This window comes from Oryx dammah, unplaced genomic scaffold (assembly GCF_014754425.2).
Source record: "Oryx dammah isolate SB20612 unplaced genomic scaffold, SCBI_Odam_1.1 HiC_scaffold_24, whole genome shotgun sequence".
Taxonomy (NCBI): domain Eukaryota; kingdom Metazoa; phylum Chordata; class Mammalia; order Artiodactyla; family Bovidae; genus Oryx; species Oryx dammah.
In genome coordinates this window covers 57433659-57451994 of record NW_024070208.1, presented here as the reverse complement: position 1 = coordinate 57451994, position 18336 = coordinate 57433659, and positions in this window count along the sequence as shown.

The following is an 18336-nucleotide window of genomic DNA, read 5'->3' as shown; positions in this document are numbered from 1 at the left end:
TCACATAATGCAATTAGGAATAAACTTTTAAATTTATAATCCAAAGTACTTAAATCAAAATATACTGATTTCCTTTGCTCTGCATAGTGCATCACATGGATATTTTCCAGGTCATAGTTTTCTTTATTTTTTTTAATATAAATTTATTTATTTTCATTGGAGGTTAATTACTTTACAATATTGTATTGGTTTTGCCATACATCAACATGAATCCACCACAGGTATACACGTGCTCCCCATCCTGAACCCCCCTTCTTCCTCCCTCCCTGTACCATCCCTCTGAGTCATCCCAGGATGATTTGGGAGAATGGCACTGAAACATGTATAATATCATATATGAAACGAATCGCCAGTCCAGGTTTGAGGCATAGTTTTCTTTAAATGAGTAAGTTAGATATACTTGTAGCTGTGAGTAGAAGAACTGGTCTCATTACTTTTAAGTTAAAAAGATAATATTACAGAAAACAAAATATGAGCTCTGTAGCTATCTGAAGAGAAAAAACTTTAAAAATGGGTAAAACCTTTGCAAAAGGAGTTTAATGGCTATGCATTAGAATCAGCATCTCTGATCTGATGGCAAAGCATTAGGCTTGGAAAGTGGGTATTTCTATTTCGGTATGGTCATTTGTGCCTGTCAATTTATTTTCTTCTTCCCCAACTCTTATTGAAATGAAATAAAAAATGATCAAAACCAAGACAAAAGACAGGGGAAAGCTTTTAAAAGTCGTTTGGGATGCAAGAAATCAAAGAAGTTGAGTTTGCCTTTTATATAATGCAGGATATTGATGAAAACAGAAATCATTACTTCATATAGTTCTTGAGATTTTCAGAATTTAGATAAATTAAAAATGATGCACATAGCAGAAACAAGTAGACTGTTGGAAACAGAATTGTGTTTTGTCCTCTGCCAGATGGGAAGTAGATTATTTATTTTCATGAAAAATGTTACAAAAGGTACTCTGGGTTCTAGAACCCAAGCACAGTAGAAGAAGCCTGAGAGAGAAGATATGCAGCCCAAGGTTTATTTGTACTTTCTCTTCCAACTGATTATTTTGCACAGGCTCAATAAAGGAGAAAAGATTGCCATGTAACCACAGAGTGTATGCCAAGTCTTTAAACTAGAAAGGATTGCAGGCAACCACTGTGCAAGGAGACCCTCCTCCTGCCTTCAATTTTTTTTTGCTGCTGCTAGGTCACTTCAGTCTTGTCTGACTCTGTGCTACCCCATAGACGGCAGCCCACCAGGCTCCCCCGTCCCTGGGATTCTATAGTGTAATAAAAACAGTCTCCTCTAAGGCAGAATTCAGGCAGGTTTCAGTTCAGTTCAGTTGCTCAGTCCTTCCAACTCTTTGCGACCCTATGAACTGCAGCACGCCAGGCCTCCTTGTCCATCGCCAAATCCCGGAGTTCACCCAAACTCATCCCCATCGAATTGGTGATGCCATCCAGCCATCTCATCCTCTGTCGTCCCCTTCTCCTCCTGCCCCCAATCCCTCCCAGCATCAGAGTCTTTTCCAATGAGTCTACTCTTCTCATCAGGTGGCCAAAGTATTGAAGTTTCAGCCTTAGCATCAGTCTTCCAAAGAACACCCAGGACTGATCTCCTTTAGAATGGACTGGTTGGATCTCCTTGCAGTCCAAGGGACTCTCAAGAGTCTTCTCCAACACCACAGTTCAACACATCAATTTTTCGGTGCTCAGCTTTCTTCATAGTCCAACTTTCACTTCCCATTATAAATGTTTCCGGCTCCCTAAATTCAAGACCCTTCTTGAATACACCCTGCTGTGTGGGGTGCTAAGTGCTATCTTGTCTTGCGATCCTTTTTGATGACCTGATTTTGTGTGGTGAGTACAGTTGATTGCTTATTTATTGACTAGGCCACCTCATGGGAAGAGTTGACTCAATGGAAAGGACTCTGATGCTGGGAGGGATTGGGTGCAGGAGAAGGGGACGACAGAGGATGAGATTGCTGGATGGCATCATGGACTCGATGGACATGAGTCTGAGTGAACTCCGGGAGATGGTGATGGACAAGGAGGCCTGGTGTGCTGCGATTCATGGGGTCGCAAAGAGTCGGACACGACTGAGAGACTGAACTGAACTGAGGCTAAAACTCTGTAGGGAGGCCAATAAAGTTATTGGTAATTTACGATACTTTAGTTAACCCTTCTTGTATCATTCTGTGGGACTGGGTCTGAGGGAACCAGAGTAAGATAATAACATTCCAGCTACAGCTATTGCTGTGGGTAATAGACTCTTTTTTTTTTTTTTCCCTGAACTGCCCAGAGTTCTTGGGTTTTTGTAAGCATCTTAAGGTTTTAGTTTGGCAGGTAATATTTTAGTTTTCAAGTATAAATAAAGTTTATTATCTGTTATAGTTCCTGATGGCAAGATCAAAAACATATCTATACAACAGTGGGACAGTGTTTGTCCTTTTATCTTGGGTTGTTATTTATACAAATTGTGTAAATTTCTCTTTGAAGTAAAATCCTTGCATCTTGGCACAAATCAGTGTAGTGGATCAAAGTGCTGAATGAATTATTGTATTCTTCACCACAATGTGCTCATGATTAAAACAGACAAAACTATCAATTCTTCCAAAACTCCCATTAACAATATGATTACTAAACCATTTATATATGTCTGTGGAGCCTGGCAGTCTGCAGTCTAAAGAGTTGCAAACAATCAGGGACAATTGAGCAACTAAGCATACACATACCTATATGGCTAACACTTGTGTGCTTTTTTCTGTAGATTATATTTTGCTAGAGATGGAGAGTCAAATTACTGAGTGTTAAAATCACTCAGAATAGTTCATATTTAATTTTATTTGCACTGTTTATATTTGTTTATATTATATTATTAAGGACTTAATTTTATTTTAACCTGACGAATTGTTTTTTATCTATTTAGAATCAAAACAAGAAAAGGTGACTAGATTGAATCCATGGTTTTTGTATCCTATTCTCTCTTTAGCGATTACCTTTTAAACACTACACATAAATAATACATTAATACATATAGATGTATATGTATGATAGGTATGTGTGTATGTATATTTTTTAATGTTAAACTAAAACTACTATATGCATTTTCTAGAAATTACTCATTAGTAATATATAAAATTTGCTTTCCTTTTCAAGCAGTTTATTTTCCCATTTTGTTGAGATTTGGGTGTTTGATGTCTGTTTTGTTGATTTTTCATAGTTCATTTAACCATTATCCCCTTGATGGGCATTTTATGTGTCCAGCTATCTATTATGGTTTATTTTTGCTGTTACAAGTAATATTTCAATTACAGTCTTTATGCATTTTATTTTATATATTTTCCAATGAGTTTTGTGATAAATTCTTAAACTTGAGACTGCTACATGAAATGGTAACTGTAGAATTTTACAGATTTTGTATTATCCCCTTTCATGATGTTTGCATTTCCAGCTATAATAACTGGATTATATGTTTCCCCACAGCTGCACATCAGAATCTGTTATTAAATCACTAGATTTTTACTAACTTGAAAAATATTTCTGTATAATAGTGTAATTTGATTGTGTATCTATTTATGAGAATTCACTTAACACATTGTTAAAGTCTACTCATAAAATTATTTCAAATTTTGCAAAATTGTCCTACCTTTTTCTTAATGTTTTAAACTTTTTATCTGTGCTCCAATTTCAGTTGCAGCTACAGATCAATTTGGATTTGCTAAGGTTATTTGATTTTTTTTTTTTAATCACAGACAATTCTTCCATGTAGCCTTAACAGGAATTTTGAAATTTTTGTAAAATAATAAAGATGCTTTAAATATTTATTGGTTTATACATTTCACTGTCAAATGAAGCTGTGACAGTCAGACACTTATTTCTTACAAATAAACTGGATCCATTTTTTCTATGATCACATTATATGTTGACCTTTGTGTTTAATTAATATCTTGTTTTACTTGAGTAAGTTGCCAAGAATCTTTGTGACATCATGGACCATACAGTCCATAGAATTCTCCAAGCCAGAATACTGGAGTGGTAGCTGTTCCCTTCTCCAGGGGATCTTCCTAATCCAGGGGTTGAACCCAGGTCTCCCACATTGCTGGCAGATTCTTTACCAGCTGAGCCATCAGGGAAGCCCAAGAATACTGGAGTGGATTTCCTATCCCTTCTCCAGCAGATCTTCCCCACCCAGGAATCGAATCAGGGTCTCCTGCATTGCAGGCAGATTCTTTAGTAGCTGAGCTATCAGGGAAGCCCAGTTGAAGGACACTGGCCTATTATAATGGCATCTATATAGAATACTGTCTTATTGTCTTTTCTGGAGACAGGTTGTAGAAAGTGCCAAGGAACAGTAATTGGGAAAGGCTTAATAAAATGACAAAATTGTTAATGAAAAGTAGACTCCATATTAAAGGTTTATTAAGATCCAAAAATTAATATGTTTGGCCTAACTGGAATAAATCACACAGATTGTGAAAACTCTTAAGTGTTTAAGTTCATATAATACTGAGTTTTCTGTCAGATTCATTGCATGAAATGAAAATTAAATTAATAAGTGATTAAAATGCTAATAAGAAAAAATAAAACAGTATAAACATTTAGGAGAGTCATTACTGTTTTGTATACTTATTTATCACAGACATGTTATAAGATCGTAATCTAAAGAATATGGCCTATAGTAAGGGGAAGTCTGATTAATGTACCCTAGACTTTCTCTCCTATCTTCTTTACTATCTTACTACAACTCAGGATAGGAAAATAGGATCATTTTGTTTGGTTTGAAGATGAGAATTAAGAAATTCAAAAGATTGTATAACTTGTGTAGAACCAATCAGGTATCAGTGACCTTAAATTTAAGGGCAAAATCTGGAGATTTTTGTTTTGTTCTTAGTATTGTGTCCTTTTCCCTTGTGCCCTTCATCTATTAAAGTAACATGCATTCAGTGGGCACTCAACACAATTTGAATGATGAAATTTTAACAAAGTATATTAAATATTTCTTCTTCAGTAAGTTGACCTACTGAATGAATATATAATTCAATTATGCAGTAATATTTGAGAATAGCATGCAGCTACTTTTAATAGCAAAGTATAAAATAAGTATAATAAAAATGTTAGTAATAAATGGAACTAATATTGAGATTAGAATGAAAAAATAAAAAATATTTGAACTCAAAAGAAAAAAATTATATTGTCTTCCTTTTTCCTGTTAGCATTTTCATCACTTATTAATCTAATTTTCATTTCATGCAAGGAATCTGACAGAAAACTCAGGATTATATGAACTTTAACCCTTATAATGTCACAATTTAAATATTAAAAAATATTTAAAGCATTTTTTAAATAGAAAAGTTTTCATTTCAGTGAGAACTGAACAGTCTTATAAAAAATCTATAGATAATTTTTAAAGACTGTACAATTTTATTGTAAAGTAATTAACCTCCAATTAAATAAATTAATTAAGTTAATTAATTAATTAATTTAAAAAATAAATAAATTAAGACTGTACAACTGCCTGCTCAGATATTAGTAATTCATTGTAGACCTCATATAGGGCAGAAGGATAAAGTTTCTAAAAGTAATAATTTAACTGATAGAACTGCAAAAGCTGCTGTCAAAGCAGGACAGACTGCAAATATAGAGCCTTCAATTTAATATAATAAAGAACATTTTCAAAAATATGCTTAACAAAAGCATATGAAAATGCTTATAACAAAAGAAAATGGTCACATGGATTATAAAAGAGAATAAATAAAGTTTTGACTGAATGATGGGAATTAGCTAAGAAAATATTTCCTGTATCATACATTTGCTCAGTTACTGTTGTGTCATCAACAAAATCATCTGAATAAAAGATAAATTTTAAAGACACCAGACTCTTACTATGCCTACCAAGAAGATAAAATTGTTCAAAATATATTAAAAGTATGTGCTGTTTGTCTGCATAGTTCTTCATAGACCAGTTTCAAGGTAAGCACATGATTTTTGTTCTGACCAGTGTTACTAGGAACTTGGTAGTAGTTGGATTTCATAGAACTAATGCTTGTAGAAGTAACAGATTTTTGTCTAGATATGGTACATATGATATCCTGATGGCCTGAAGTCTTTCCTTCTTCAAAAGGTGATATTCAGTGCTGAAGTCTCAATACACAGACAATTCCTACTTTGGGAGTGTAGGAGCCTGAGTATACTCACCCTGAGTAGGACTGAGGAAGTCACTTTATTTCTGCTGCTGTCAAGGATTGCATAAATGTTTGCAGAGTCCTAGATACCTCAGTGCTCTGGACAAGTCTAGTACAGCAGATGAATCAAATTCTAAAAACACATCAGCTACAATTCCGCAGCCACTATCCTAAGATGTCTTAGAGCTTTACCACTGGCTTTGTTAAAATTTAGAGTGGTACCTGCAAGCAAGAATGGAGTTTCTCCCTTTAAATTTCTGTTTAAAAATAAATAAATCAATAATTGTTGACAAACCTATGAATTTGGGTTTGAGACCATGTCTTGTACCTAACTTAACTGAATTCTCTTATAGCCACATTATATACTCAAAATATAAAATTAAAAAAAACAAAAACAAAAAGCTTCTCTCTAGGGACCCTTTCAAGTGCTACTGACTATCCATCTGCACTCATGTTTGCCGCAAAGCCAGAAGCTCAAGAAGACTGTTCTGTGCTTGCTACAAAAGTCTTCAGATATAAGTTTTCTACATTAACTGATATTGGTAAGGAACTAAACTGAATGTAAGAATTCTAGCAAACTGATCACTGTTGTCATAGACTGCCTTGGTGTCTTATTCAATGTAGGTTGTTTACAAATACTTTACTGGAAAATCACAGTTTATAAGAAAACAAATGTATCATTTGTCACATTGCTCTTTTCTTCTTGTACTTTTAGTAATTGTTCTCACAGACTCATTTCTGATCAGCTCTAGCTTGCCCCACACCTCAGTGAAGCAACACCTGAAATTAGAAGTCCAACAATCTAACTGCTGAGAGAATAAAAATGAGACTGTACTCATGAACACTTTTTAATCATAACAAAGTAAAAGTGATTAATATCTACTTAGGTGTCAGGTCCTAAATTTGACATGAAATATATTTTGGTAACCAGTTTGATAGGAAGGAGAGTTTAGAAAAGAAGACTGTGTAAATATTATACTACTACTCATAATAATAATAAGCAGAAATATGGCAATTACAGCTGGAATATGCAGAAGAAAGTTCTAATATCACTTTATGAATTTGGGGATGCAAGTTCATTCAAGTCCCAATATAGATAGATAAACAAAGCTGAAAGTCAATTATTCATGGAGACTTTGTTGACTGTTGAAATAATACAATTATTGATTTCTACTCAATGCCAAAAACTAAAGTCCTGAGATGAGTTTGTTCCCCAGACTTAAAACTTTTAGAGTCATTTAGTTCAAGCTGTGGGTACCTCATGGTAAGAATGTGATACTTGGTGAGGGCCATGGATGTCTCTGCATTTTATATTTAGGGATAAATTTTTAGAAAGACAGAAAAATTACTTAAAGGCCTAAATAAAAATCACATAGTAAAGAGCCTAGACAAAAGCTATATAAACGTGATGGCATGTGATTGACTGAAACTCAGGAGATAGCTTTTGGACCTTTCCAAATCTTAAACTTAAAAAAAAAAATAAATAAATAAATAAATAAATTATGTTATCAGACTTCAGAATTAAGCTACTCTTATACTGGATAAGACTTCATCAGAAACTATCAAATAATTCAATGTTATTCTTCTGAACATGAAAGCAATGAAAACATTACAATGACATGAAAAGATAACATATGACAAAAAATATGTCTGTACATTTTGAATAGAAAATCTAATTCACCTCTTCATTGGTAGTATAGTATATTCAAAAGTTATTCCCTAAAAGCAAATATTGTGCTGATTTTTAAAAATACTCAGTAACTCAGTTATATAATTGGTTTGATTTCTATTTTACTGAGAACTTGTTCCAATGCAGATGGCTGAAAATTTCCTCCAAAAAGGGAGAAAAACAATCAGAAAACTGTAATATTACTCTTTTATGACATATGTAGGAGATAATAAGTATATGTACCAAAAAATAAAAATAAAAAGCTTAATTCCTCCTTGAAAATAGAATAAGAGACTTTATCCTTCCTTTTGTTAAAGCACTTATTTTAGAAAATTTTTTACTGTAGACTCTGTGTAAAATATATGGAAATCTCTAAAAGCTTATACAAGCCTATTGCAGGCTTTAAGAGCCAGGACTATCAGGAGCCTGGGAACCATCTTCTTGTTATGTAGTCATTAAGGGAGAGAACCTTTGTCTCTCTATTTCTCTGGGCAGATAGGAGCCTAGTTTCAGCTGGCTGACATTTCACTCCAAGTTGCAAAACTATGATCTTATCATAAAAGATATGGGAAGTTTATGTACCATTGGATATATGTACTGTATTAACATCTATGGTCACCCCAACTACTATGCTAACCTAGAAGGAACTGTGTATGCTAAATGGTGCTTCCATGTCCTCTTAATCAAGGACTAATTATTACTTATTATTACTTGAGAACATGGAGGCAGTGGTATAATACTCAGTGTTCCCTGGAGAAACAGAACCAATACCTAAACAGATTTTTTATTAGGAGCACTAGTGAAGTGACTCTTTGCGACCTTGTGGACTGTAGACTACCAGGCTCCGTTGCCCATGAAATTTTCCAGGCAAGAGTGCTGGAGTGGGTTGCCATTTCCTTCTCCAGGGGATCTTCCCAACCCAGCGATCGAACCCGGGTCTCCTGCATTGCAGGCAGACACTTTACTGTCTGAGCCATCAGGGAAGACAAATTATCCCCAACTCACCAGTGGCCACAGGACTGGAAAAGGTCAATTTTTGTTCCAATCCTAAAGAAAGGCAATGCCAAAGAATGCTCAAACCACCACACAATTGCACTCATCTCACACGCTAGTGACTTCCCTGGTGGCTCAGGCAGTAAAGCGTCTGTATACAATGTGGGAGACCTGGGTTCAATCCCTGAGTTGGGAAGATTCCCCTGGAGAAGGAAATGGCAATCCACTCCAGTACTATTGCCTGGAAAATCCCATGGACAGAGGAGCCTGGTAGGCTACAGTAGTACATGGGGTCGCATAGAGTTGGACACGACTGAGCAACTTCACTTTCCTTTCACTTTCACACACTAGTAAAGTAATGCTCAAAATTCTCCAAGCCAGGCTTCAACAATATGTGAAACATGAACTTCCAGATGTTCAAGTTGGTTTTAGAAAAGGCAGAGAAACCAGATATCAAATTGCCAACATTGGCTGGATCATGGAAAAAGCAAGAGAATTCCAGAAAAACACCTACTTCTGCTTTATTGACTATGCCAAAGACTTTGACTGTGTGGATCACAATAAACTGTGGAAAATTCTGAAAGCGATGGGCACACCAGACCACCTGACCCGCATCTTGAGAAACCTATATGCAGGTCAGGAAGCAACAGTTAGAACTGGACATAGAACAGCAGACTGGTTCCAAATAGGAAAAGTTGTATGTCAGGGCTGTATATTGTCACCCTGCATATTTAACTTATATGCAGAGTATATCATGAGAAACGCTGGGCTGGAAGAAGCACACACTGGGATCAAGATTGCTGGGAGAAATATCAATAACCTTGGATATGCAGATGATACCACCCTTATGGCAGAAAGTGAAGAGGAACTAAAAAGCCTCTTGATGAAAGAAGAGAGTGAAAAAGTTGGCTTAAAGCTAAACATTCAGAAAACTAAGATCATGGCATCTGGTTCCATCACTTCATGGGAAATAGATGGGGAAACAGTGGAAACAGTGTCAGACTTTATTTTTTTGGGCTCCAAAATCACTGCAGATGGTAATTGCAGCCATAAAATTAAAAGATGCTTACTCTTTGGAAGAAAAGTTATGACCAAACTAGATTGCATATTAAAAAGTAGAGACGTTACTTTGTCAACAAAGGTCCATCTAGTCAAGGCTATGGTTTTTCCAGTGGTCATGTATGGATGTGAGAGTTGGACTGTGAAGAAAGCTGAGCAAAGAAGAATTGATACTTTTGAACTGTGGTACTAGAGAAAGACTCTTGCAAGTCCCTTGGACTGCACGGAGATCCAACCAGTCCATCCCAAGGGAGACCAGTCTTGGGTGTTCATTGGAAGGACTGATGCTAAAGCTGAAACTCCAATACTTTGGCTACTTCATGGGAAGAGTTGACTCATTGGAAAAGACCCTGATGCTGGGAGGGATTGAGGGCAAGAGGAGAAGGGGACGACAGAGGATGAGATGGCTGGATGGCATCACCAACTCAATGGACATGAGTTTGAGTAAACTCCAGGAGTTGGTGATGGACAGGGAGGCCTGGTGTGCTGCGATACATGGTGTCACAAAGAGTCAGACAGGACTGAGTGACTGAACTAAACTGAATTACCCCCAAATTAAGAAACTTAGAGCAAAAATACTTTCTCACCATTTTCTGTTGGTCAGTAATGTGGGTGTGGCTACCTGAATCCTCATGCTCTGAGTCTCTCAGTATGCTCCATTCAAGGTGTTGGCTGGTTGCACCAGTTTTCTCCATAGGGAAAGAGCTTGCTTTTAAGTTCACTCATGTGACTGTTGACATGATTCAGTTCCTACTAGAATTGGAAGGACACCTTAGTTCCTTTCCAGGTAGAGCTCCCCATTGTATAGCCCAGAACATCATGGCTTGCTTCATCAAAGAAATCAAATTTGGAGCAGAAGAAAGAGAGAGTGGTCAAGACAAAAGAGACTGTTTTATACTCTAACCTCTCAAGCTCTGGTCAGTTTAGCCATATTTAATTTGTTGGAAGCAAGTTACTCACAGTAACTTGGGATATTAAATTTCTACATGTAAGAGAACCATCTGCCTCAAATTATTATGTGAGTAAGAATATACCTCCATTATGCTACAGTCATACACATGTGCTTATTTGTTACTGCAGTATGTCTACCCTAAGCAATACAAAAGTTTGTATTTTCATATGGAATACTGCAATAGAAGTCACAAAGTATGTGGCATTGCTTTAACAGCTTAGCAACAGAGAGTGAAGAAATAGATTAATGAAGCTGAAAAATGAGGTTACGTGTAATAGAGTGGAAGAATATGTAATAAGATGTTTACTTCTGAAAATTTGGAAGGCAATATAAGTGCCAACTTGTCTATAACTCTAGAAGATAAAATCAGAGAGGATGTTAGTGTGTGTTGGTTACCACATTTTGATTTGGAAGAGTTGTATCAAAGAGATGATTAAAGTGCTATCTTTTCTATGAACAATAATGAAGTAGGAAAGACGAGTCCAGAATTCTAACTTCAAAGATTTGAGAGAGCTAGATGTTTTGGGTTCATAAGAGCAGGGAATAAGATGAAAACAGGCTTTGGAAAAAGAAAGTGCATTGTCTTTTCAGTTAAAGATTGTTTGCTCTGTAGAAAAAAAAAAATTGGATTAAGTGTGGTATCTTCCCACAATTCTATTTATCTCAGATGTTTTCAACATATGTATATATAAGCAGAGAGAGAGAAGGGTGAAGAAGTGAGACAAACTGGAGAACAATGAAGAGGAGATAATTTGGGGTGTAGCTACAGGAACTTCAAATCAAGTAGAACTGACTGGAAGTCACTGGCAATAATTGATTCTAGTCCAGTTTACTGTTGCACAGGAAATAGCATTGCCAAGGACACCATGAGCAAAGCCTAAAAATATCGTCTGTAGTTGTCTCAATGGATGAATGATAGCTAGACAGACAGATAGACACAGCACTATGAGACCTGTGTAAATTTTATAGCTTACAAAAAGAGAATACTCTGGAATGCCCATGTCAGAATTTCAGGTGTGGACATGGAGGATAGTGAGAGTTATTAGCCTTAGAGAACCACTGGGACTAAAAGGGACAAATAGACAAAGAGGTTCCTTCTGAGGATCAGCTCCAGAGTCTAACTGAAGAATTCCCTCCCTTGTATGAGACTGAGTTCAGCCATTGTCATGTGAGCAAATATGTCATTCCCAGACCAAGAATTTTAAGGAAAATATGTTTTGACCCACACACTCCTTCAACTTCTATGATTGCACTTGAAACAGTTTAACACTGAGGATGATGGAACAACATTAGGAATGAACCTCTGCACCTCAATAACTGCATTAAGGCCAGTTTTTGGACTGAAAATATTCACCTCATTATAGTATATGAAAGATTTCTATTTTGCTTAAGCCATTGTTCATTGAAAGGACTGATGCTGAAGCTAAAGCTCCAACACTTTGGCCACCTGATGGGAAGAACTGACTCATGGGAAAAGACCTTGATGCTGGGAAAGGTTGAAGGCAGGAGGAGAAGGGGATGACAGAGGATGAGGTGGTTGGATGGCATCACCAGCTCAATGGACATGAGTTTGAGCAAGGTCCATGGGTTGGTGATGGACAGGGAAGCTTGGTGTGCTGTAGTCCATGGGGTTGCAAGGAGTCAGACATGACTGAGCATCTAAACTGAAATGAACATTTTTTGGTTTATGTATTAAATTACACTGTTAAAAAATTCAGAATTACCTTTTAGCTATATGGTAAGGATGGTAGTGATGCAGAGGGTTTTCCTGGTGGGTGTGGTGATTTTGGTGATGGTAGTGGTTGTGTGTTTGTGTGTAATCAGACTTGAGAAACATTTATTCTATGAGGGTTTAGTGTCATGAATTAAAATACTTTTTTTTTTAATCTTCTAGAAGATGACCAAAAGGGGAATTGTTCATATGAATTATATGAGATTTCTATTACTATAATTGCATAACTTTATTGAAACTATTTAGGGGAATTTATAAAGGTTCCTCAAGGTCTTACACTGTATAGGAAATAGAGATCTTTTTTTTAATTTTTTTTATTTTTAAAATTTATTTATTTTTAATTGGAGGATAATTGCTTTACAATCTGTATTGACTTCTGGAATACATCACCATGAATCAACCATAGGTATCATAGGTACACACACATCCCCTCCCTTTTGAACCTCCAACCACACCATCCTACCCCTCTAGGCTGTTACAGAGCACTGAGTTTGAGCCCCTGTGTCATACAGCAAAGTCCCATATATGCCATGTAGTTTTATAAATAGAGATCTTATGTCAAATTTGAGAAATGACAATTCTGCCATGTTAAAATTGATGGCCATATCTTATAGCATATAGGGTTGGGAAATCAATGTATAATATGACTCAAAAGTATTACTTCTGAACTGAAAATCATATATAAATCCAGAATCAAAAGACACTACCTAAGTATTGATACATTCATTTAAAAACTGTTTAGCTTGTTTTATGTATCAGACATTCTGCTGTTTACTGGATTCAATGTCAAGTGAGATATGTTTTGTTCCTATTCTCAAGATGCTAAGGGTCCACTAGTAGTTGATGACAGATATTACAATTCCTAATTCAGTGGTAGTAGAAAAAGTTATTCAGTCTTACATATATTAAGACATTTAACTATGATATAGGAAACTTAAAAAAATATAAATAGAAAACACATTAGAAAAATATGGTAAAATTTTTGTTATGTTTTTACCACAATTAAAACAATAGTCAATCTTTTTTGAAAAAAAAAAATTTAAGAGCTAAACACACACATACACACGTTAGAACTTACAGGGCATGTCTGTTTGTTTTTTTCCATAGTGATAGTGGTAGTGTTGATTGCTGTGTTTTTTTTTTTAATTTTTGCCTAACATGGCTGTTGTTCTTTCTCTGGGACAAAAAATATTATGAAGACCTAATAAATGTTCATGTTGTTTTATTAAAACATCATTTCTGGGCCAAGAATTTATATGTTAGACTTCTATGTTAAATAATGCCAAAAATGAACAATAATAATTTATTTACATGTAACAAGAATACTTGCTTTTGGAAAATAGGTCTGTGAGTTAATTAAATTGCTTTCAAATCACAGTCACAGATCACTCATCAAGGTTTACAAGACTCACTCTACTCTGAAATGACAAGCTATTATTTAATAAAAATTCTGAAACTTAAAACTCTATAAATACTCACCTCCGATTTGCACACTTGAAGATAATATAAGAATATGTTAAGATTTGTTTTCCCCTATTGCAGTAGATCCACCACTTACTTAGCTTTGTTTGATTAATAGGTTTTCTTGGTGGTCTTCTACAAAATTTACAGTCCCTCACTTTCCCCAAACTATTATCCTTAGACTAAGAAATCAGATACAGCAATAATCAATTAAGTAAGGCATTATAATCAGACATATGCTATTGTGGCAGCATATACACATGTATGCACACACACTCATACACCAAATCACAGTTGACTCAGTTTTATTAATCTTGAATTTATTGCTTCAATTTGCTCAAGGAAAGATAACATTCATAATCACAGGAATTATTGCAGTTAACTTTTAGTTCAGCATATGTGATTATTCACCACCAAATGGAGCCATAATTTATAGATTCTACAAGATATTAAAAGTTAGCTTTAGGAGATTAAGATCCAGTTTCACAAAAGGAAAACCAGGACACATTTTTCTGGTATAGGTGTTATGAATGTTCCAAGAAAAATAGTTGGTTTACTCTGCCATCTATTTTAATGTTGAAAACTCCCAAATACATTAGATCTTCTTTTTGTGTTTAATGACACTGAAAGGATTTGAGGAATGCCCTTCCTAATAATGTACAGTTGAACTAGAGAGAAGGAAGAAACGCTGTCTATTAGCCACTGTGATAATTCATAATAGCATGGACATACTAGCCTATGTTCCATGCATAGACTTCTTTGCATAGACTACTTACCAGTAGTCATGTATGGATGTGAGATTTGGGTCGTAAAGAAAGCTGAGTGCTGGAAAATTGATGCTTTTAAACTGTGATGTTGGAGAAGACTCTTGAGAGTCCCTTGGACTGCAAGGATAGCAAACTAGACAATTCTGAAGGAAATCAAACCTATACATGAAATGTAATTAAGGGAATTATTTTTGACCTCTAGCTTCTAAATAATGATGAATATTGTCATAAAAATTTCAATTCTATCCCTATTATTTGAAGGGATTAAAGATTTAAATGTATGGAAGATTTAAATGTATGGAAGGACGGATGCTGAAGCTTAAGCTTCATACTTTGGCCATCTGATGCAAAAGGCCAACTCATTAGAAAAGACCCTGTTGCTAGGAAAGATTGAAGGCAGGAGGATAAGGGGATGACAGATGGTGAGGTGGCTGGATGGCATCACCGACTTGATGGACATGAGTTTGAGCAAGGTCTGGGAGTTGGTGATGGACCAGGAAGGCTGGTGTGCTGTAGTCCATGGGGTTGGGAAGAGTCGGACACGACTGAGTGACTAAACTGAACTGAACTGAGCCTACTTTTAACACAATTGAATATCTTTCAACTTCTTTCCCCCTTTCCCCTCCTCAAGAATAAATGAATAAGGGAATGAAAAGAGAACAAAACAAAATGTGTTTTAAGGACAAAACTTCTGTTAAAATTTTTGGCCAGCTCCAAGATTGCTGACCCTGAGAAACATAAAGATTTGCCTTCTAGTTTCTGAGCGAGAGGAACCCTAATGGCCAAAACTGGAGAAAAAAGGGTAGCAACAGGCTTAGGGTAGAAGAAATAGACCCTTAACATAATTAAAGGAATAAAGAGACTCTAAGAGCAGTGGCACAAGAAGAGAGTGCCTGCAATATTATAGACAGCAGCTCTGTATATACCTGAGTATCAGGGAAAGTTCTAAAGGGAATAATTGGAGATAAGTAAAAATGTCCTAAGGCTTTATTAATGTTTTATTCTCTTTTTGATTAACTTAATAACACTCATTGCTATTTCATAACTAGAAGTCTAATTCATAACTAGAAGTCTGATTCTGTTCCATTGTTTCAGTGGCACTAATTATTTCTGGAATTCCCCAGTGAGAAATCACAAATGAAATATCCATGTGATGCTCATTAAACCTACACTTAAAGAGATTTTTTTTTTAGCATCAGTGAATCAAGATGCACAGCACAGTGGTTAGAAAATGGCCATGCACAACAAATGAGTCTCATAAGACTTTGTAATTCAACTTCCTGATCTTTTTATTGTGAGAAAACAAAAATTTAAAAAAACAATGAACATACACACAACATATAAAACTTACAAAATAATAAGGCCTCTTAAAAACAAACTTCAAAGACCTTTTTAAAGAACTGTTTTTTTTCATTATTTGATAACCTGTTTTATTGAACAGAGAGGGAGTTTTCACACTGAAAGGCTTCTGTGAATTCTGTTCTAAAAGATCTGTATTTATCCTACAAAAGCATGGCATAGTTATTTCTTTCAGTAAATGTTCAATAACACATAATATTACCAAACATCAACCTATACATGAAATGTAATTAAGGGAATTCTTAATTCTTTTGATGTCTAGCTTCTAAATAATGTTGAATATTATCATAAAATTTTCAATTCTATCCATATTATTGAAGGTTTAAATGTATGTATCTTAAGATATAATAATCTTTAACCATCTTACATGACTAAGAAAATAGTGTAAGCATAGTTTACATTATGATTTACAGAGATCAAATTGCCAACATCCACTGGATGATGGAAAAAGCAAGAGAGTTCCAGAAAAAACATCTATTTCTGCTTTATTGAATGTGCCAAAGCCTTTGACTATGTGGATCACAATAAATTGTGGAAAATTCTTCAAGAGATGGGAATACCAGACCACCTAACTTGCCTCTTGAAAAATCTGTATGCAGGTCAGAAAGCAACAGTTAGAGCTGGACATGGAACAACAGACTGGTTCCAAATAGGAAAAGTAGTATGTCAAGGCTGTATATTGTCACCCTGCTATTTAACTTATATACAGAGTACATCATGAGAAACACTGGACTGGAAGAAACACAAGCTGGAATCAAGATTGCTGGGAGAAATATCACTCACCTCAAATATGCAGATGACACCACCCTTATGGAAGAAAGTGAAGAGGAACTAAAAAGCCTCTTGATGAAAGTGAAAGAGGAGAGCGAAAATGTTGGCTTAAAGCTCAACATTCAGAAAACGAAGATCATGGCATCCAGTCCCATCACTTCATGGGAAATAGATGGGGAAGCAGTGGAAACAGTGTCAGACTTTATTTTTTGGGGCTCCAAAATCACTGCAGATGGTGACTGCAGCCATGAAATTAAAAGACGCTTACTCCTTGGAAGAAAAGTTATGACCAACCTAGATAGTATATTCAAAAGCAGAGACATTACTTTGCTGACTAAGGTCCATCTAGTCAAGGCTATGGTTTTTTCTGTGGTCATGTATGGATGTGAGAGTTGGACTGTGAAGAAGGCTGAGCATGGAAGAATTGATGCTTTTGAACTGGTGTTGGAGAAGACTCTTGAGAGTCCCTTGGACTGCAAGGAGATCCAACCAGTCCATTCTGAAGGAGATCAGCCCTGGGATTTCTTTGGAAGGAATGATGTTAAAGCTGAAGCTCCAGTACTTTGACCACCTCATGCGAAGAGTTGACTCATTGGAAAAGACTCTGATTCTGGGAGGGATTGGGGGCAGGAGAAGAAGGGGACAACTGGGGATGAGATGGCTGGATGGCATCACGGACTCGATGGATGTGAGTCTGAGTGAACTCTGGGAGATGGTGATGGAGAGGGAGGCCTGGCGTGCTGCGACTCATGGGGTTGCAAAGAGTTGGACACAACTGAGCGACTGAAGTGAACTGAACTGATAGTTTACATTATTAAAAATATTTGATTTGGGGATTTTGCATATCACTTCATGGAAAATAGATGGGAAAACAATGGAAACAGTGAGATACTTTATTTTCTTGGGCTCCAAAATCACTGCAGATGTTGACTCCAGCCATGAAATTAAAAGGTGCTTGATCCTTGCAAGAAAAGCTATGACCAAACTAGACAGCATATTAAAAAACAGAGAAATTACTTTGCAAACAAAGGTCCATCTAGTCAAAGCTGTGGTTTTTCCAGTAGTCATGTATGGATATGAGAGTTGGAACATAAAGAAAGCTGAGTGCTGAAGAATTGACGCTTTCGAACTATGATGTTGGAGAAGACTCTTGAGAGTCCCTTGGACTGCAAGATCAAACCAGTGCATCCTAAAGCAAATCAGTCCTGAGTATTTATTGGAGGGACTGATGCTGAAGCTCCAATACTTTGGCCACCTGATGTGAAGAGCTGACTCATTAGAAAAGACCTTGATGCTGGGAAAGATTGAAAGTGGGAGGAGAAGGGGATGACAGAGGATGAGATGGTTGAATGGCATCACCGACTCTATGGACATTAGTTTGAGTAAGCTCAAACTTACTCAGG